The sequence below is a fragment of the Zootoca vivipara genome, chromosome 3, assembly GCF_963506605.1.
Source record: "Zootoca vivipara chromosome 3, rZooViv1.1, whole genome shotgun sequence".
NCBI lineage: Eukaryota > Metazoa > Chordata > Lepidosauria > Squamata > Lacertidae > Zootoca > Zootoca vivipara.
The window spans coordinates 55,747,605-55,766,540 of NC_083278.1; positions in this window are offsets into that span (position 1 = coordinate 55,747,605).

Below are 18,936 nucleotides of genomic sequence, written 5' to 3' on the forward strand. Positions count from 1 at the left end.
TTTCCCCACCACCCCCAATGTGTAACAAGGAAATTTCAAGACAGTGTAAGAAAACATGATGTTTTCAGATTGACAATTTAGCCTTAGGGGCCTGATTATCCCATGCACAGGATGCTGCAGAGCACCAGGAAAGTATGTAAATTGAGCACTCTCCAATCAAATAAATGGCAAGGGTTTGCGCAAAGCAAGCTGCCCTGTGTATGAGCTACATACTTATGATTTTCTCATCAGGTTGTCAAAGAAAGTCAGCCAAATGTAGATGAGGGCTATAGCTGGGGGAAACTGATGCATATGTAGGCTGCTGTGCAAGTGCAAGCACAGTGTGTTCTTTCTTAACGGAACTGAGAATTTGTAATCGTAACCTAGAGCTGAGTGCAGAGATCAGCAAATGTCATAGCTAGCTTCGTAATTATGGTTCACCTCAAAACCTTCCATAGTCCTTACAAGTACTGAGCTGCAAATAAAATGCTATAAATGTGTTGTAAAGTGCAATGTACAAAAGTGACACTAGATGGCGACAGTGAGCTATGTCAAATTCAATCTATTTTTCAAAACTGTTTTTTAGAAAAAGCATTTTCACAGCTTTTTTAAATATGTGAGTAGATTCCACCCAAGTCACTAGGACTACTCCTGCCCAAGCCTTCCAGCCAAGAGCTCTGGAGCAAGTGCCATCCATCTCATCAGAAGACTTCAGCGCCAGACGTTCACATAAGGTTGTGCCTGTGGTATTTATGGGTCCAAATTAGGGTCAAGTGGAATGTTCTTCTGCACCTTTGACAAGGCAGACCTTTCCAAAGGCATATAATGTGGAAAAGAAGAATGGAAGCTTCAGGTTTGTGGCTCCAGTGAAAACAAATACAAAACTGAGTGTCTTACCTGAGCCCTAGTATAGAGTTGGCAGAAGAAATGAAGGGCTTGATGGATGAGAGGGTTTCTTCCATTATCTTTTTCCTTGATGAGCCCTCCCATCCTGTGCCAAAGTGGCTCCCAAGTTAACAAGGAGTTACGCCATGCTATACATTCCCATCTGGCTTCTTAATGAACAGTGTGTTCCCATTACTAACCATTGCCAGCATCCCATGGCTGGTAACCAGGCAACTGTATCAGGATGCAAATTGCTATTGAGTTGCTTTCTGATTCCAAAGGCAGACCTTTTACTGCTCTGTCCTGATGACGTGTTATCTACTTTATGCTGATAGAAGCTATATTATTCCCTGCCTCACCTGCGCTGCCTGTCCTGGGCGCTGGGTACAGTTACCAGCTACAGATGGTGAGGACCAGCTGTCCATGCTCAGCTTAGTATCCCTGAGGCAGCTGTAATGGGAAATTGGTATATGCAGTGTGCCGTATATGTGCTGAGTATACTCTTTGACTCCTTCTGCTTCTCCTTATTTCCCCCTGTTTTGTTCTGCAGCTATTATAAATGATGATGGTTATTTGCTAAGTGTTAACCAATGTGGGCAGCAACCTGCTAACACTACAGTACGTCCATGTGCTGAGGGCTTTTCTGGTCTGCTGGAGCTCATGCTGAGTAAATGGTGCTAATTAACAAACTTTCTCCCACCTCCTCCACTTCTTAGGTTTTACTGTTTGCTGTTTTTGTTTTTGTTTTAAATGAAAACTTTTCTATGGTTTGCAACAAAGGCTATGACTAGGTGGGGGAGCACCTGCTGCAGCTGTAGAAAGTCCCAGTTTCAAGGCCCAACATCTCCAACTTGGGCTGGGAAAGTCATCCTGCCTGAAACGATGGAGAGATGCTGGCAGTCAGAGCCTTCTCACACTGACCATTTCTAGTAGCATAGTGGCTATTTGACCTGATGTGTTTAGGATTGAATTTGGAGCAGAAAGTGAGTGCAGGGTGTCTGTTCCACATTCATGGCAGGTTATGTCCATGGCTGGAGTCATACTCTTTACATACCCTCATGTTCTTTCAGCCAGTGAATTTTGGAGTTATGAGCATGAGCATGGGGATAGCCCTTTCATAAGCATTACTACTACTACTACTACTGTTGTTGTTTAGTCGTTTAGTCGTGTCCGACTCTTTGTGACCCCATGGACCATAGCACGCCAGGCACTCCTGTCTTCCACTGCTTCCTGCAGTTTGGTCAGACTCATGTTGGTAGCTTTGAGAACACTGGCCAATCATCTCATCCTCTGTCGTCCCCTTCTCCTTGTGCCCTCAATCTTTCCCAACATCAGGGTCTTTTCCAGGGAGTCTTCTCTTCTCATGAGGTGGCCAAAGTATTGGAGCCTCAGCTTCAGGATCTGTCCTTCCAGTGAGCGCTCGGGGCTGATTTCCTTCAGAATGGATAGGTTTGATCTTCTTGCAGTCCACGGGACTCTCAAGAGTCTCCTCCAGCACCATAATTCAAAAGCATCAATTCTTCGGCGATCAGCCTTCTTTATGGTCCAGCTCTCACTTCCATGCATCACTACTGGGAAAACCATAGCTTTAACTATACAGACCGTTGTCGGCAAGGTGATGTCTCTGCTTTTTAAGATGCTGTCTAGGTTTGTCATTGCTTTTCTCCTAAGAAGCACGCGCCTTTTGATTTTGTGATTGCTGTCACCATCTGCAGTGATCAAGGAGCCCAAGAAAGTAAAATCTCTCACTGCCTCCATTTCTTCCTCTTCTATTTGCCAGGAGGTGATGGGACCAGTGGCCATGATCTTGTTTTTTTTTTTGATGTTGAGCTTCAGACCATATTTTGCACTCTCCTCTACTACTACTACTACTACTAATAATAATAATAACCTAGTATTCCAGAATTTTGATGTTGTGGGACTATAGCAGATTAAACTATGTGTTTAATTAACTATGTGTCTGCTTGAGCTATGGTCAACCTGGTTATTGTGAGGAATGTTTGCCTGCTGTCATGGGCAGTGCTTTGGCTCAATACCATTTATTACATTTGTATACCGCCCCATATCCCCATTTCTGAACATAAAATCACAATATAAAAACACAAAATGCATAATAAAAATTAAAACAAGAATAGCCCAATAGTCCCACAAACACTCCCCAACACAACTAATAATCCCACACACACTCCCCAATACAACTGCTGCCCTGTGTGTGTGTGTTGATGATGATGATGCGTAATGGGTCCTGTTGTGCTGTCCAAAAGGCCCAATAGGTCCTAGCTGGAGCTCTGGAAGGGCCCAATAGGGCCTGACTGGCTGCAGAATATTAAGATAAGATAAGATATCTTTATTGTCATTGTCCCCTTGCGGGAACAACGAAATTACTTGGTTGCTACATCCACTCCGATAAAGCATTCCGCATAATCCAAAATTATAAAAACCTAATTAAAAACAGTAAATATAATACAAAATAACAAGTAAAATAAGATGACTTCAAAGTCCAGGCTTTCCATTTAAGGCCAAAATTGCTCTAGAGAAGAAACTGTTCCTGAGACGGCTCGTTCTTGCCTGCATTGTTCTATATCTCCGTCCCGATGGCAGGAGCTGAAAGAAATGGTGACCAGGGTGCGTTGGATCTCTTGATATATCTAGTGCTTTTCTATGGCACCTGGTGGTGTAAATTTGTTCTAAGGTGGTGAGTGAGCAGCCAATAATGCTCTCTGCTGTTTTAATAATTCTACACAGCCCTGCTCTGTCCTGGGAAGTACAGCTTCTGTACCACACACATAAACCGTATGTGAGCACGCTCTGTATGGCACAGTGATAGAAGGCAAGCAGCAGCTTTTGTGGAAGATGGTTTTTCCTTAAAATTATCAAAAAATACAGTCTCTGCTGCGCCTTCTTCACAAGCCCCCTTGTATTAACACTCCAGGACAGACTCTCCTGTAACTCAATGCCTAGAAATCTAAACTTCCTAGAATGCCTAGAAATCTAAATCTAATATTGAGGGGGCTCGAGGGGGGGTTCAGCCCCCACAGCCCCACATAGATGGCGTACCTGTCCAGTATGCTTTATTCAAAGTGTTGGTGCTGACCTTTAAAGCCCTCAATGGCTTTGGCCCTATATACCTGAAGGTGCATCTCCACCCCCATTGTTCAGCCCAGACACTGAGGTCCAGCTCTGAGGGCCTTTTGGCGGTTCCCTCACTGCGAGATGTTAAGTTACAGGGAACCAGGCAGAGGTCCCTCTCAGCAGTGGTGCCCTCCCACCAGATGTCAAGGGGATAAAGAAATACACAAGTTTTGGAAGACATCTAAAGGCAGCCCTGTATCAGAAAGTTTTAAATGTTTGACATTTTATTCTGTTTTTATATGTGTTGGAAGCCACCCAGAGTGGCTGGAACAACCTAGCCAGATGGGTGAGGTATATCTAATAAAATTATTATTATTATTATTATTATTATTATTATTATTATTATTGCTTTGAAGGAAGCAGATTCAACCGTGTCTGCCTGAAAAGAAGTGGGATGACATCCAGCCCCACTGAGAACACTGAATCTGAGCAGCCCAACTGTTCAAGACTGCAATCTCACCTTGGACAAAATTTACCATGCTGCAGAAGTACAGCAACAAGTTGGCAACTCTTCCTAGACGATGACAAAAATGCATCCATGTTTTTTTCTCTGGCTTCTCAAATACAATACAAATGACTAAAGAATAGAATAAATTTCCTATCATTTTACTTCCCCTATAAGACTGTAAATCTTGAAATAGCATCAGAACTTTTTTCTTTTTTTAAAAAAAGCCTTCATTTCCTTTTCAAAAGAATTTTGGAAGATTAAACTTTTTCTAACAGAGATAGATTATCCTGGTATTAATAGTAGTGCAGGAGAGCAGGATAAATGATTTCCAGCAGTTGGTTACAAGTTTTTAAAGTTTTATAGTTAATGACCAGCAATAGCAAAAACTGAAACTTGATTTAGCATTTTTGTAGATAGACATCACTCTATTTTTTGAAGCACAGATAACGTGCCTTATAGTTTCCATTTCTCCACTGCCTTTTTTCCTCTTTCAAAGTAGCTGCTTAGTATAAAATGAGTTTTGGATGTACAATTCAGCATTCAATTCAGAAAGTATATTGTATGGTAATCAGGGTGAACATTTAATAAAAGTGTTTGGGTCTCAAGAATATGCCTTTCAATATCCTCTCCTGATCTACCTCCAAAGGTCTCTTATCAGTAACCCTGGAAAGGAATGCATATATCATTTTTGTTGAAGAAGGAAAAATAAAGACTGAGGTGGCCTTTGGAAAACAATTTTCTGCATAAAGGGGTAAAAAAACAACAACAATCTCACAATGCCCTATAAGTTTAATTGGAACTGTAAATGGTTTTTGGTGGAATACTAGTGCTGTTCCAGAACTCTTGAGGGCAATAGGTTTGGATTGCATCAATAAGCTATATTAAGCTTCGGTGATACAATATTTTTGATGCAGTGGCAGGTAGAGAAGCTTGGTCCAGCCTTTACCTCTGCTTAATTTATTTTCCTTTTGAAGCAAGAGTTGCTACCCTGCAGCCCTCAAGTTGTTGTTCAACTCCAATTCCCCATCAGCAATCACAGGCAATGGTCCGAGATGATGGGAGCCATTGTCCAACAGCACATGGAGGGCACCACCTTGGCTACCACAGCTTTAAAGGTTTGGATCCCGACTGAGGTCCAGTGGAGGCTCTGAATGGAGAAACGAGGAGGGGGCTGTTTTAATCTACTCATTCCCCTGCAGCTCTGACAAAATCTCCCACACTGTTCTGAAGGTTTCCCTCCCCAAATGTTCAAGGTTTTTGGGAGGGGTCAGGGGCGGTTAATGCTACCGTAGTCCTACTCAGAGCAGACCTATTGAAGTAAATGGACATGACTAACTTAGGTTCATTCATTTCAATGGATCTACTCTGAGTAGGACTAGTGCTGAACACCACCCAATGAAAACAACCTCCCCACCTTTCTCCATCAGGAGTTTTCCATGAGAGCAGTTACACCCATGAGCTCCTTCCAGTGTGATATATAAATATAATAAATAAATAACACAATGTTGCTTCATTTACTGCACAAGGTGGTGATTCATCCCTGCTGTGTTTGGAGGCTCTCCTGTGCATCCTTCTGAATGAGGCCCCAAATATCTGCCCCTAATCTAACCTGGCCTCCAATCTAACCTGGTCCTTTTGTATCCCTGCCTCTTCTCCATGTATGTCTTTGCTCCCGTGCATTACTCCTATTTTGTTCTCTCGGCATATTGCCCTTGCAAAGGACACTCATAGTAAAGTGCCAATTCCAATTTTGTTCTTTTTTTTGGGGGGGGGGGCTTTGGCAAGATGCTCTCAGAATGCCACTTTTATGGGTGTAGCTCTTGTTGCTGTTGCCACTGTCCATTTCCTTGCCTCTACCTGTGGACTCTGCATGCTTCCCCCACCACCACCACCAAAAAGAAAGAAAGAGGATAAGACCTGCAGGGATTATGTTTCCTCTCATTGCTTGCTCATTCAAGGAGTATTCACACATTACGTAACATAAGTGCACAATCTTTGTACCTTTTTTGCACAATAGCTGAGATGTATGCTCATACGTGGGTGGCACTCTGGTCTAAACCACAGAGCCTTGGGCTTGCCGATCAGAAGGTCGGCGGTTCGAATCCCCATGACGGGGTGAGTTCCCATTGTTCAGTCCCAGCTCCTGCCCACCTAGCAGTTCAAAAGCATGTCAAAGTGCAAGTAGATCAATAGGTACCGCTCTGGCGGGAAGGTAAGCGGAGTTTCCGTGCGCTGCTCTGGTTCGCCAGAAGTGGCTTAGTCATGCTGGCCACATGACCCGGAAGCTGTCTGCGGACAAACGCCGGCTCCCTTGGCCAGTAAAGCGAGATGAGCGCCACAACCCCAGAGTCATCCGTGACTGGACCTAATGGTCAGGGGTCCCTTTACCTTTACCTTTATGCTTATGCAGTTATTCCCATGTAATGGTCAACAAATAGACAATTGTACCTGTGTGCACAGCAGCTCATCTCTGCAAATCAACACGTGTACGATGTTTCACACAAGGAGTGTTTGCGCATCATGTAAAATGAATGCACAATTTGTGTATACAATAGCAGAGCTATACACTTATACAGTTCTTTCCATGTAACGTTCAAGGGATAGCTCAGTCGGTAGAGCATGAGAATCTGAATCTCAGGGTCATCGGTTCGTGCCCTATTTTGGGCAAAAAGATTCCTGCATTACAGCAGGTTGGACTAGATAATCCTCATGCTCCCTCCAGCTCTATGATTCTATGATATAAGTGTACAGTTGTACCTGTGTGCAACTCGACAAATGTACAGTGTTTCACACAGTTATAAAGGTTCACTCTTGTTCCTGTGTTCAGTATAACATGAGAACAAGTCTTTAGAGAAGGCAGGTGAATGATCAGAAGCAGCAAGGACCGGCACAGCAGGACGAGGAGATTTCAAGATTGAACCCCTACTGTGGTTTGAACCTTAGGAGATGCCCCAAAGCACTGACAGTTGGTGCTGACCATGGTCAGAGTTGCTGCTGCAATTTAGCTTGGCCAACTTCACTCCTGCCTTGTTACTGGAATAAAGAGGTCCATTTTCTTTTATCTCCCGTCTATTTTCCTCAGAGAAGTCACAACTGATTTTAGCACAGCTTTATGTGGAAAAGGATATTTGAAATACATAAGCCGCCGTTAGTTATCCTTTACTCATGCCCGAAAGTATACCTTGGTATGACATATAACAGAATGTTCACATTTAATCCCAATTTTGCATTAAAAGACATTTTGACAAGGCACAGATAGCTGTGGTGAATCGGGACTGTGCTGTATTGCAATATTGATCTCAAAATGTAAAACAATGATCTGATTTTTATAGGGGTTGTACATTATCATTTGAAAGCCTGTTTGGCCAACTTAGAGGATGAAATAAAAATGTATTTGGAAATATTTTCTCAGCTATTTTCATTAAAAAATAAACCTATTAACTTCAGTTTACGTTTTTAGACCATTATCCCATATTGAGCTATTATTTTTATCTAGCACATTACTGTACCCTTGTACCTGCTGGCTCTTAATGAGTGTTATATTTATTGTGTTTATATCTAGCAAAGACCTTTTTTTAACATAGAAATGGAGGAAAGCTCTGCTGTTGTTTTGAAAAGAGCCACCAAGATGAACAAGCTTTGGACTGATGGGGGCTCCTTAAGATTTTGCAACAGCTTGGTGGTACAACGTCAAAGAGATATTGGTGTGGTAATAAAGTCTACTCTATGGCCCTCAGGTGTGGTGCATTTTGAGATACATGATGTGGTTGCTTGTTCCTGACTCTTGAGAGCGGTGGGTTAGTGGCAAATTCTGATCTACAGACACTAAGGCTATGAACACACTATAACTTTAAATCACATTTGAAGCACATTCTTTCCCTCAAAGAATTCCGGGTGCTGTAGTTTTTGCTTCACAGAGTTACACTTCCCAACAACCCTTAACAAACCAAAGTGCCCAAAATTATTGGAGAGGGGGAATTTGCTTCAACTGTGATTTAAAGGTATAGTATTGTAAACAGCCTATGAGGGCCAGCCCACCCATGAGGCAAGGTGAGGCAACCACCTCAAGTGGCAGTGCCCCCACAGGCACATTACCTGCCCTGCTGCCTCAAGAGAAGCGATACTGGCAGCAGTGCTGGTCTCTGGTGAGATCCTGCACCGCTGTACAACACAGGTAAGGCAATTTTCAGCGAATGCATGGGGGTATTGCGTCAGTTTGCTTTTCTTGGCGCAGAAAGTATTGATCTGATGTGTAGAGATCTTTCCTATTCTAATTAATTCAAGAGGGTTCTGGAAGCTTCTCTGTGTGAAAGAAACAAGCGGAAGGTTCGTGGTGTTTGGGTTATTCCTTCAGAGAAGCTGAGTACAGCTAGTTTAAAGTGGTTCTATTATCTCTTCTGTCAAGGTCATGCTGACTATAATAATATGCCAGAAGGAAACTGAGTTTCACACTTTCTCTTTCTATCTCTTTTCCTTCTGGTGTGGTGTCCTGTATCCTTACGTAGTGTTAAGGTTTATACTTATTATAAGTTATTGTGAGTTTAAGTTAAATCTGCTACAGCTGGATTTCTTATGGACAGTGCCAATCCTGAATGTATTGGATTTGTGACCATTATGCTCATTTGCCTTCAGTAGCAGATCGTGAAGCTGAGGCTCCAATACTTTGGCCACCTCATGAGAAGAGAAGACTCCCTGGAAAAGACCCTGATGTTGGGAAAGATGGAGGGCACAAAGATAAGGGGACGACAGAGGACGAGATGGTTGGACAGCGTTCTCGAAGCTACGAACATGAGTTTGACCAAACTGCGGGAGGCAGTGGAAGACAGGAGTGCCTGGCGTGCTATGGTCCATGGGGTCACGAAGAGTCGGACACGACTAAATGACTAAACAACAACAGCAGTAAAGCTCTGCTGGTATGAAATACAATTTCCTCTGTTCTATTTTTTGGGAATCCTGCTAACTATACATTGGAATCTACTCTGGATCAATATTGAGTAGAATTTCCATGACAATGCATGCCCTTTTTGCCTCAAGTGGTGAATGGGATGTGCCTATAATTAAACAACAAAAATATTTTTTCTTAAGCCAATGGAGACATTCTGGGATGCGCTGCTAAGGACCATAAGCATTTCTGCTTGCTTGATGGAGTGATCTACCCTCTCCTCCCCTTGTGCACTGTTCTGGGGGTTCTCCTACCTCCCTGAGCAGCTGAGCCTATTTGGCAGGAAGAGGAGATGGCCCCATTGCACTAGTGAGCATCCTTGCCCAGGTTTCAGCTAGTCAGACCCATTAGTTGCATCCAGCCCTATAGCTTCAATACCAAACCATTTTCTTCTTATCCCCCCCCCACACCTTGATTAACGTCTAGACTGATCAAGGGTTCTGATAGACCCCCAAAGCTCCTTGCTATTTTGTCACATTTGGTCACAGTAAAGGGACTTTGGGAATTTTCAAAAGTGGCAGTTAAACCCTTAGCGATGCATGCTAACATAACCTATCTCTTGCTCTGCTTAACTCATTTGGTGGGGCTTTGGCAGAGAAAAGTTTACATATAAAGGACTGGCAAATACTGTAGTGCCCCAGGAGATAACATAATTGTTCCTGCAGTGCAGAAAGTGGCTGGGCCCTTCCTTGCTCTCCCATGCCACTGATTTAGAGATAAGAAGGGAGATAAAGGTAAAGGGGCTCCGAGGGAGCCGGCGTTTGTCCACAGACAGCTTCTGGGTCATGTGGCCAGCATGACAAAGCTGCTTCTGGTGAACCAGAGCAGCGCACGGAAACACCGTTTACCTTCCTGCCAGAGTGGTCCCTATTTATCTACTTGCACTTTGATGTGCTTTTGAACTGCTAGGTGGGCAGGAACTGGGACCGAGCAACGGGAACTCACCCCGTTGCAGGGATTCAAACCGCCAACCTTCTGATCAGCAAGCCCTAGACTCTGTGGTTTAACCCACAGCGCCACCTGGGTCTACAGGAACATAAAACATATTGCAAAGCCAGTGAGGAGAACCATTTCAATGAGAAAAACTGCAGAGATATGTCGGGAAAGACAGGCTCTGCTTCTGTCACAAGTAGAGTATACTGTATAGCAGGGGTCCCCAAACTTACTTCGCCGAGGGCCGGTGCCGCCAGCGCCAATCGCACTGTGGGCTGGAGCACGTGGGAGCGTGCACCCATACATGTGTGCACACGCGATTTCCAGCACACTTCCGGGTCACTGGAACTCCAGAAATAGCTTGTGCCCAGAAGTGCTCCGGAAATGACGCTTGTGCATGCACTATTTCTGATGCTCCGGCGACCCGAAAGTGGGCAGCCACGCCGTTAAGAGCAGGCGGCAGCAGTGGGCGGCTGGGGGCCACATAAAAGTGCCTCGCGGGCCGCATCCGGGCCCCGGGCCTTAGTTTGGGGAAGCCTGTCACACTGGAGTGGAAATATTATTATTATTATTATTATTATTATTATTATTATTATTATTATTATTTATACCCCGCCCATCTGGCTGGGTTTCCCCAGCCACTCTGGGCGGCTTCCAACAGAAAATAAAACACAATAATCTATTTAAAGCCCTAAACGGCCTCGGTCCGGTATACCTGAAGGAGCGTCTCCACCTCCATCGTTCTGCCCGGACACTGAGGTCCAGCTCCGAGGGCCTTCTGGCGGTTCCCTCACTACGAGAAGCCAAGTTACAGGGAACCAGGCAGAGGGCCTTCTCGGTAGTGGCACCCACCCTGTGGAATGCCCTCCCACTAGAGGTCAAAGAGAACAACAATTACCAGACCTTTAGAAGGCATCTCAAGGCAGCCCTGTTTAGGGAAGCTTTTAATGTTTAATGGATTTCTGTATTTTAATGTTTGATGGATTTCTGTATTTTAGAATTTCTGTTTTGTTGGAAGCCGCCCAGAGTGGCTGGGGGAACCCGGCCAGATGGGCGGGGTATAAATAATAAATTATTATTATTATTATTATTATTATTATTATTATTATTATTATTATTATTATTTATTAAACATTAAAAGCCTCCCTGAACAGGGCTGTCTTCAGATGTCTTCTAAAAGTCTGGTAGTTGTTTTCCTCCTATACTGTTGTGCATTTGGCATCATGATTAATCCGGACAAAAATGGGATTAAATTTAATAGAAAGTGTGACTACTTTGGGAAGTGCTTAATTGTTAAAGGAAACCCATTGGTAGTGTCTGCTGCAGTCTTTTTGATTCACAGTTATTTCTGTTGTTTGTTTTTCATCAGAATTAGCCATTCATCTCCTGAGCAGTTTCTGACTGGCCTGAGCTACTCTAGAATTCCAACACACTTTTAATGGCATGTATTGCAGCAGTCTGTGGTCTTCCCAGTTGTTGTCTGTGAATTTCCCAACTGGGGCTTGAATGTTCCACAGTCACTGGCAGACTTCTGTTGCTGTTGTTTCTTTCCCCATAGCTCCACCTGGCTTCTTCATGCTCCATTATTTACCCACAGCAGGAACCATTTGCTTTTAAAAAGGTTATGCAGTGTCAGCAACTACAGGGAACCCTTGCTGTCTTTTTGCTGTTCCTACACTTTTTTATTCCTCTTACCAGGTTCATACACACATCAGCTGTCACTGCTGGTTTTGCCTTATTTTTGCATTCTCTAGGGCTGCCATCTGGTCAGTCCTAAATAAACCCGACCAGTGTTCTTTTGGGGGGAGGGGGGGGTTGAATCTGGCCAAAATACAGAGCAGAAGAATTTAACCATGCAATCCTATGCATGTTTACTTGGAAGTAAGTCCCTGTCTGCACTATACTTTTAAGCAGTATCATACCACTTCAAACAGTCATGGCTTTCCCCCAGAAATGTGGGCACTGTTTGTTAAAAGTGCAGGGAGTTTAGGAAACCTCTATTCTTCCACAGTGCTCAAATTCCCAGATACTACACACACACACACACACACACACACACACACACAACCTGAGCCTATGATGGAGGGGCTCACAGCATTAGCACCCCAGAAGGTTTTGCTTCCCCCATAGCCACAGCCTTGGATTCAAACAGAAATCAAGCATTGGTCTGCCTCAGAGGCGTCAGCCTGCAGCCCATGTCCATCTTCTAGCTTCTAGTTCAAATCACTCAACTCTCCACTCTGGCCTTTGTCTTTCTAAGTACACCTCGGTTTGAATATTTTCAGTTTAAGTACTCCGCGGACCTGTCTGGAACGGATTAATCCACTTTCCATTACTTTCAATGGGAAAGTTCGCTTCAGGTTAAGTACAGACTTCCGGAACCAATTGTGTGTGTAAACCAAGGTACCACTGTACCTGCCAGTTGAGGGAAGGAGTCCATTCAATTTTCCTCTGCTGCCATGTCACTTCTTAATGGCCCAGTAGAGGTGGTGGTAGTAGTAGTAGTAGTAGTAGTAATTTTATTATTTATACTCCACCCATCTGGCTGGGTTTCCCAAGCCACCCTGGGTGGCTTACAGCATATAAAAAAATTGTAAAACATCAGACATTAAAAATTTACTGACACAGGGCTGTCTTCAGATGTCTTTGAACTTAATCCGTTCCGAGAGACCATTCAACTTCCAAAACTGTTCAAAAACCAAGGTGCAGTTTCCGATTGGCTGCAGGAGCTCCCTGCACTCAAGTGGAAGCCATGTCAGACTTTCGGGTTCCGAAAAACATTCACAAACCAGAATACTTACTTTTGTATACATACAGCCTACTTCCTCGCAACCTCCTAACATGATAGAAGCAGGACTTTCTGTAATAGTACTCACTGGCATGGAGTGCTGGCACCTTTTCGTTTGTTTGTTGCTGCCCATGGCCACCATTTTGTGCTAGCACCCATTGCAGCTAAAAAAAACCACAGGTACCAGTATTCTGAGTGTCAATCCTTATGTAGCAGAAGCTGTACCATCTGTGTACAAGAAAGGGCCTTCATGGTGGCACCTCAGTTGTCAAATATTCTCCCCTGAGTGCCTTACCCGGTGTCTTCTTTTATGTAATTCCTGTACCGAGCAAAGCCCTTTTACTTACTTCTAGTTTTGTCTCCAGTGATTGGTTTTTATGTTGTTCTGCCATCTGGTGTTTTATATTTTATTGCTGTTGTTGTTTTATTGTATGCATTTTATTATTTCCATTTTATAATTGGGGAGAAATTCAACACAGCACTGTGTCCATTGTTCCACCAATGCAAGCTTTCCAGCTTGCCAGACAGAACAACCCCCTTTTGTGCTGTGCTGGGGGTTCTCCTGACCCCACCCCACAAACCAATGTTGTGGGTGCAGGTGGAGGAACTACCAATGGCTGCTAATCACAATGGCCATGTGCAGCCTCCTCTGTTGGAGATAGTAGTCTCTGAGCACTGGTTGCTTGGAATCTGAAGTAGGAAGAGCCCTCAGGTCCTGCTTTGAGGCTTACCATAGGCATCTAGTTGAGATGTGAGAAGAGGATGCTGGATTAGATGGGCTTTTGGCTTGATCTATATTCTAAAGATGTGGCATGCTGGTGAACACTTTACACCAAGAACTTTAAATATAAGCTACTGTTACAGTCATCTTTGTATCCCAACCTTTATCCAAGCCTGTCAGGTGCTGTACATGGGAGTTCTCCCACTTTATCCTCACCACTCCCCTTTAAGGTAGGTTAAACAAAAATCTAGCAACTGCCCAAGGCCACCCAGTAAACGTCAGGGTTGAGCGGGGATTTCCCTATTTGAATATGCATAAGCTCTCTTAACTCATCAAGCTAGAGACAGTTTTTAGTGTTTTGTTCACTGCTATTGTTTCTTTTTCTTTCTAAATCCCTCTACCACATTACAAGAACAACAATCACTCTACGTGCAAAGGCAACCTATTCTTTCATTTTGCCCCAATTGAGTGTGCAGAGGGTTTAGAGAGAGTTTAAATCTGGCCAAACCTAAAGGGAGGGGAAGCGGAGGGCTTGGCACACAAATGCAAGATGGCAGACATAAGCAGGAGCTTTGGATTAAAGTAAAATAAAATAAAATAAGCAATTTGATTTGCCTAGTGGTTTTGCCTCCTTTAACATCGCAGTTCCCCACATCTTTTCTTTCATCATATTCTAGAAATGCTAAGACTGGGAGAACATTTTATGATATATTTATTTGCCCAGGTATTTTCTGCTATTGATACTCCATTGTAGCCATTGTTCTGCCTACTGCATTTGTATTTCGTTTCATATTACTATTGTACGCCACCTTAGAATCTTAGATTCTTAGATCCAGTGCATGCTTGTATAGGTATCATTTGCTTAAGGGGGAGTAGTAATTCTCATAAAAAGCACATATTTGCACACATGAAGAAATCTTCTTGCTGGATAGGAATGAATGGACAAATCATTATGGATGAAAGTGTTCCCTGTATGTACTAGTGTTCCCAGACTTCATAGAAGACATTGATGAGATTTATAGCCTTGGGTATATATTATAATCTGCATAATTTATCTGGGGTGGGGGATTTAATGTGTGGAATTTATCACTATTCACGCATTATATGAGCCTGTGCTTTCCAGTTGGTAGGCTCTTGCTTCGCTCTTTAGAATTGTACCTGCTCCTCTTAAATTTGAACATAGTAATGGCCTCTTGGTGCAAATCAAGTGATATAGATGTAAGGGGTGTGATTTTGAAAATGTTAAGTGCATGAAATTGGTAGGTTGTGGGCATCAAAACACTTACACCATTTGAAAGCTGCTTGATGTCCTCTGCTGCTTGGTTTAGCCACGCAGTAAACTGTTGTCCATGTGTTTTCCACATGGTTCAGTCCCCCACTGCATGGTATATCACATTCTGCCACTGTTAATGTATTTCTTAGCATGGAGATAAGTGGGTGTTAAGAGCATTCAGCATTCTCTAGAGTGGACATGTGCATGTGCATGTGCATACAAGCCACATGAGTTCATCAGTGAAATGTGGTTATAGAAAGAAGGATAACCAGGGATATTAAGTGTACTGTGTCATCTTTAATTGCGCAGTTGTAACAATTCAATGTGTTAGTCTTCAGAAGTCATTGTTGCTCATTCAGACCAGAATCATTGTTCAGAAATACAAAGGGAAAACGCTGCATTTTGAAAATCATCATTTGGCATTCAAGTCTATGAGCCAACCTCTGTTTGCACATTTTTATTATGACTTGGTGCCAGCTTGAGTGAAAGTGTTAGTAATGATAATTTAACTTTTTGTCTTTCAAATAATTATTCTAATTACCTAACCTAAGATAGATTTGACATAATAAGATGCTAAGTATTCATTAAAGTACTCTATCTGGATTGTTTCCTATCATAACGGATTATCACTAATGCAGAATACATTGTGATGCCTATTCTTTTAATAAGCTAATATCTTTTAAAACTAAAGTCTGTTGTGCAGGATGTTAATTATATGTCTGCTTATTGAAGTAGATTTTATTTTATTTCAGCTTCCACTTTGCTCAGATAAAACACAAAAAGGAGTCAAGAAATACTCTGCATAACAAAGAAAATGAATTGCATATTAACTTCCTGATGATGCCAGTGTGGCTTCTCCTAAACCATAGGATAATTGCATTTCGGAAATGGGAGTCTTACAAATGTAAGCAATGAGGGGAAAGAACAGTAAATAATTATTTTTCTCATTTTTCTTGGTATAGCCTCATCCTTGGAATCCTGGGGGTGTTCTTTAAGGTGGTGGTGGAAAGGCTTGAGGAGGACCAATTTTTATTTTGTAAAAGCCTCATTAAACTAAGGGGATCTCGACTGTATTGAAAAGCACAGATCACAGATATTACAGAATAAATAGATGTTCACCATTCACAACTTAGCCTCTTCACCCTCAACCTTAGATCTGTGCATCGGCAGGTAGGTTTTGCTGTATTCACTTACTATCCATTTGCTACACTTGGAGGCCAGAAAGTAGTTTTATGCAAGACAAATTGTTAGTGGCCTATATACCGTGTTTCCCCCTTTTTAATACGTAGTCAAAAAGTAAGGCATGGCAGGGTTTTTAATCGTTTGAGAAATGTAAGTCATACCCCGAAAATAAGCCATACTTCCGCGACGTGCAGAGCAAGACCACCGAGCGCCCCAGCCAACTAGCGGGACCCAGCACGGCGGCCGCAACAGGAGGAGGAAGCCTGCCAGGTTGGGTCGGTGCCCGGAAGCGGCGGCGGCTGCTGCAGCGCCAATAAAGCGCGCAGCAGTGCCGCACAGAGCACCAAGGGCACAAGCCAGCAGGACCGAGCTCCTGCAATGCCGGCCGTGGCAGGAGGAGGAAGCCTGCCAGGTCGGGTTGGCGCTCGGAAGCGGCGGCGGCTGCAGCGCTGACAAAGCGCGAAGCAGCACCGCTCTCTCTCTCTGTGTGGGTGTCAGTCTCTTTCTCTCTGTGCGCGTCTCTCTCTCTCTCTCTCTCTCTCTCTCTCTCTCTCTCTCTCCTCGTGCGTCTTTCTCTCTCCCCCCCCCTGTGTGCGTGTCTGTCTCTCTCTGTTTGTGATCGTGTCTAACCCCCCCCCCCCACAGAGAAAAGGTGCCGCGCAGGTTCCTCTTCGGCTCGTCATTCAGCTGACGCCGCTCCTTTCCCCCCTCCCTTCCCTTCCTTCCGTCGGTCCGTCAGTTGGGGTTGCGCACGCCCAAGCCTCGTCCCCCTCGCGCTTCCCTCACTAGCTTCTCGGAGCGGGACAGGTCCCAGCCTCCCTCCTCATTCCCCGGCCAGCGAGAGAGAGCCCGGGGAGCAGCCTCTATTCCTCTGCGTGCACACACACACGGCCGCCGCTGCCTTTGAAGCCATGGTGGCGAGCGCGAAGCCGAAGCAGGAGGAGAAGCACCTAAAGCTGCTGAGGGAGATGAGCAGCCTCCCAGTGCTCCCACCCAACCGCGAGTGCTTCGACTGCGACCAGTGCAGTCCCACCTACACCGACATGACGGTGGGGAGGAGGGGAAACGGAGAGAATAGAAGAGGCAGAAAATGCACACGGAAGAGAGCGCCAAGCGTCCTGAGCCAGTGGGACCCAGTTGTACCGGCACTTTAAAAAAAAAAAAGACATCCCCTGAAAATAAGCCACCGTGTGTTTTTTTGAGGGAAAAAAGTTGTAAGACGGTGTCTTAAAAAAGGGGAAACACGGTAGCATATGGCTTGGTGCAATAGCATGAACTAGGCATACTATGTGATCCACTGATGTCATATCCTCCTAATGGCATAATACAGCTCTCTCTTTCATTGCACACCACAACCAAGATCAGAAGTGAGAAACCTGTGGTCGCAGGATAGCCTACAGCCATTGGTGTAATCTCACATGGATGCTCTCACTGGCTCTGGCCTCTAGAAAGCATCCTCCTGGTACCCGAGGGAACGGGCTCTCAACAGAAGAAAGGACCTCCATCCCTGAATGGGGTGAATGAGACAAACAGGTGCAAGTTACAGGTAGGTAGCCGTGTTGGTCTGAGTCGAAACAAAATAAAAAAATTCATTCAGTAGCACCTTAAAGACCAACTAAGTTTTTATTTTGGTATGAGCTTTCGTGTGCATGCACACTTCATCAGAATGAGACAAACAGGTGCAGAATGGGTTGATTTTCAAGCACAGCACAAACCTCAGAATATTTGCATTATAATACCTGAAAAGAAAGAAAAACATGCGGTATAATGGGAAGAAGTCAATGCAGGCACACAGTCATTGATGCCATTTCTCATCACGGAATGAATTTGTTGATATATTTGACAAAAGATGAATTTGTACCAAATACAATTTTCAAAAATATCTACTGGTACTTAGGATGGTGCAATGTCCGTTTTTTGTGTGGTGGGGGTAAGTGATTACTAAAAGTAAATGAAAAACAATGGAGAAGTTACCTTAAACAATACCCATGGTTCAGAGGGAATTTTATTTTTTTCAGTGAATACTCTGTATCATTAGATTGTTAGAATGGCAACATTTTATCGGGTTCACTGATGTACTGGGCCAGTTTGCAGCAGCCTCATTGAAGGCAGAGATTTTGTTCTGCTATGAAATATATCCAGAGCAAAATGTTAGGTCCTGGGGAATGGACAGAATATTCTCTGACTCTCAATGATGTGAAAAGGATTTCAGTTGAGGAACAAAATACAGAAGCACCTGGCATTATATCCTAAACTTGTTGTTTGTTCAAAATAAAAAAAATTCCTTCAGTAGCACCTTAAAGACCAACTAAGTTTTTATTTTGGTATGAGCTTTCGTGTGCATGCACACTTCGTCAGATACACTGAAACAGAATCCACCAGACCCTTATGTATATTCAGAGGGTGGGGGTGGGGGTGATGGGAATGGGTGATGGGCTGATAGGAGTGGTAAACCTGTTGATGACTGTTAACAACTGTTAATGACTGCAATTGGTCTTGCAGGGGAAAAGCAAGGGCTGAGGTGCTAAGGAAAGCTTGATCATGTTTAATGAGATAAGAAACCTTTGTCTTTGTTCATTCCAGGTGGCTCCATGGTTTTAAGCTTGCTAATGAGTTGCAATTCAGCAACTTCTCTTTCCAGTCTATTTCTGAA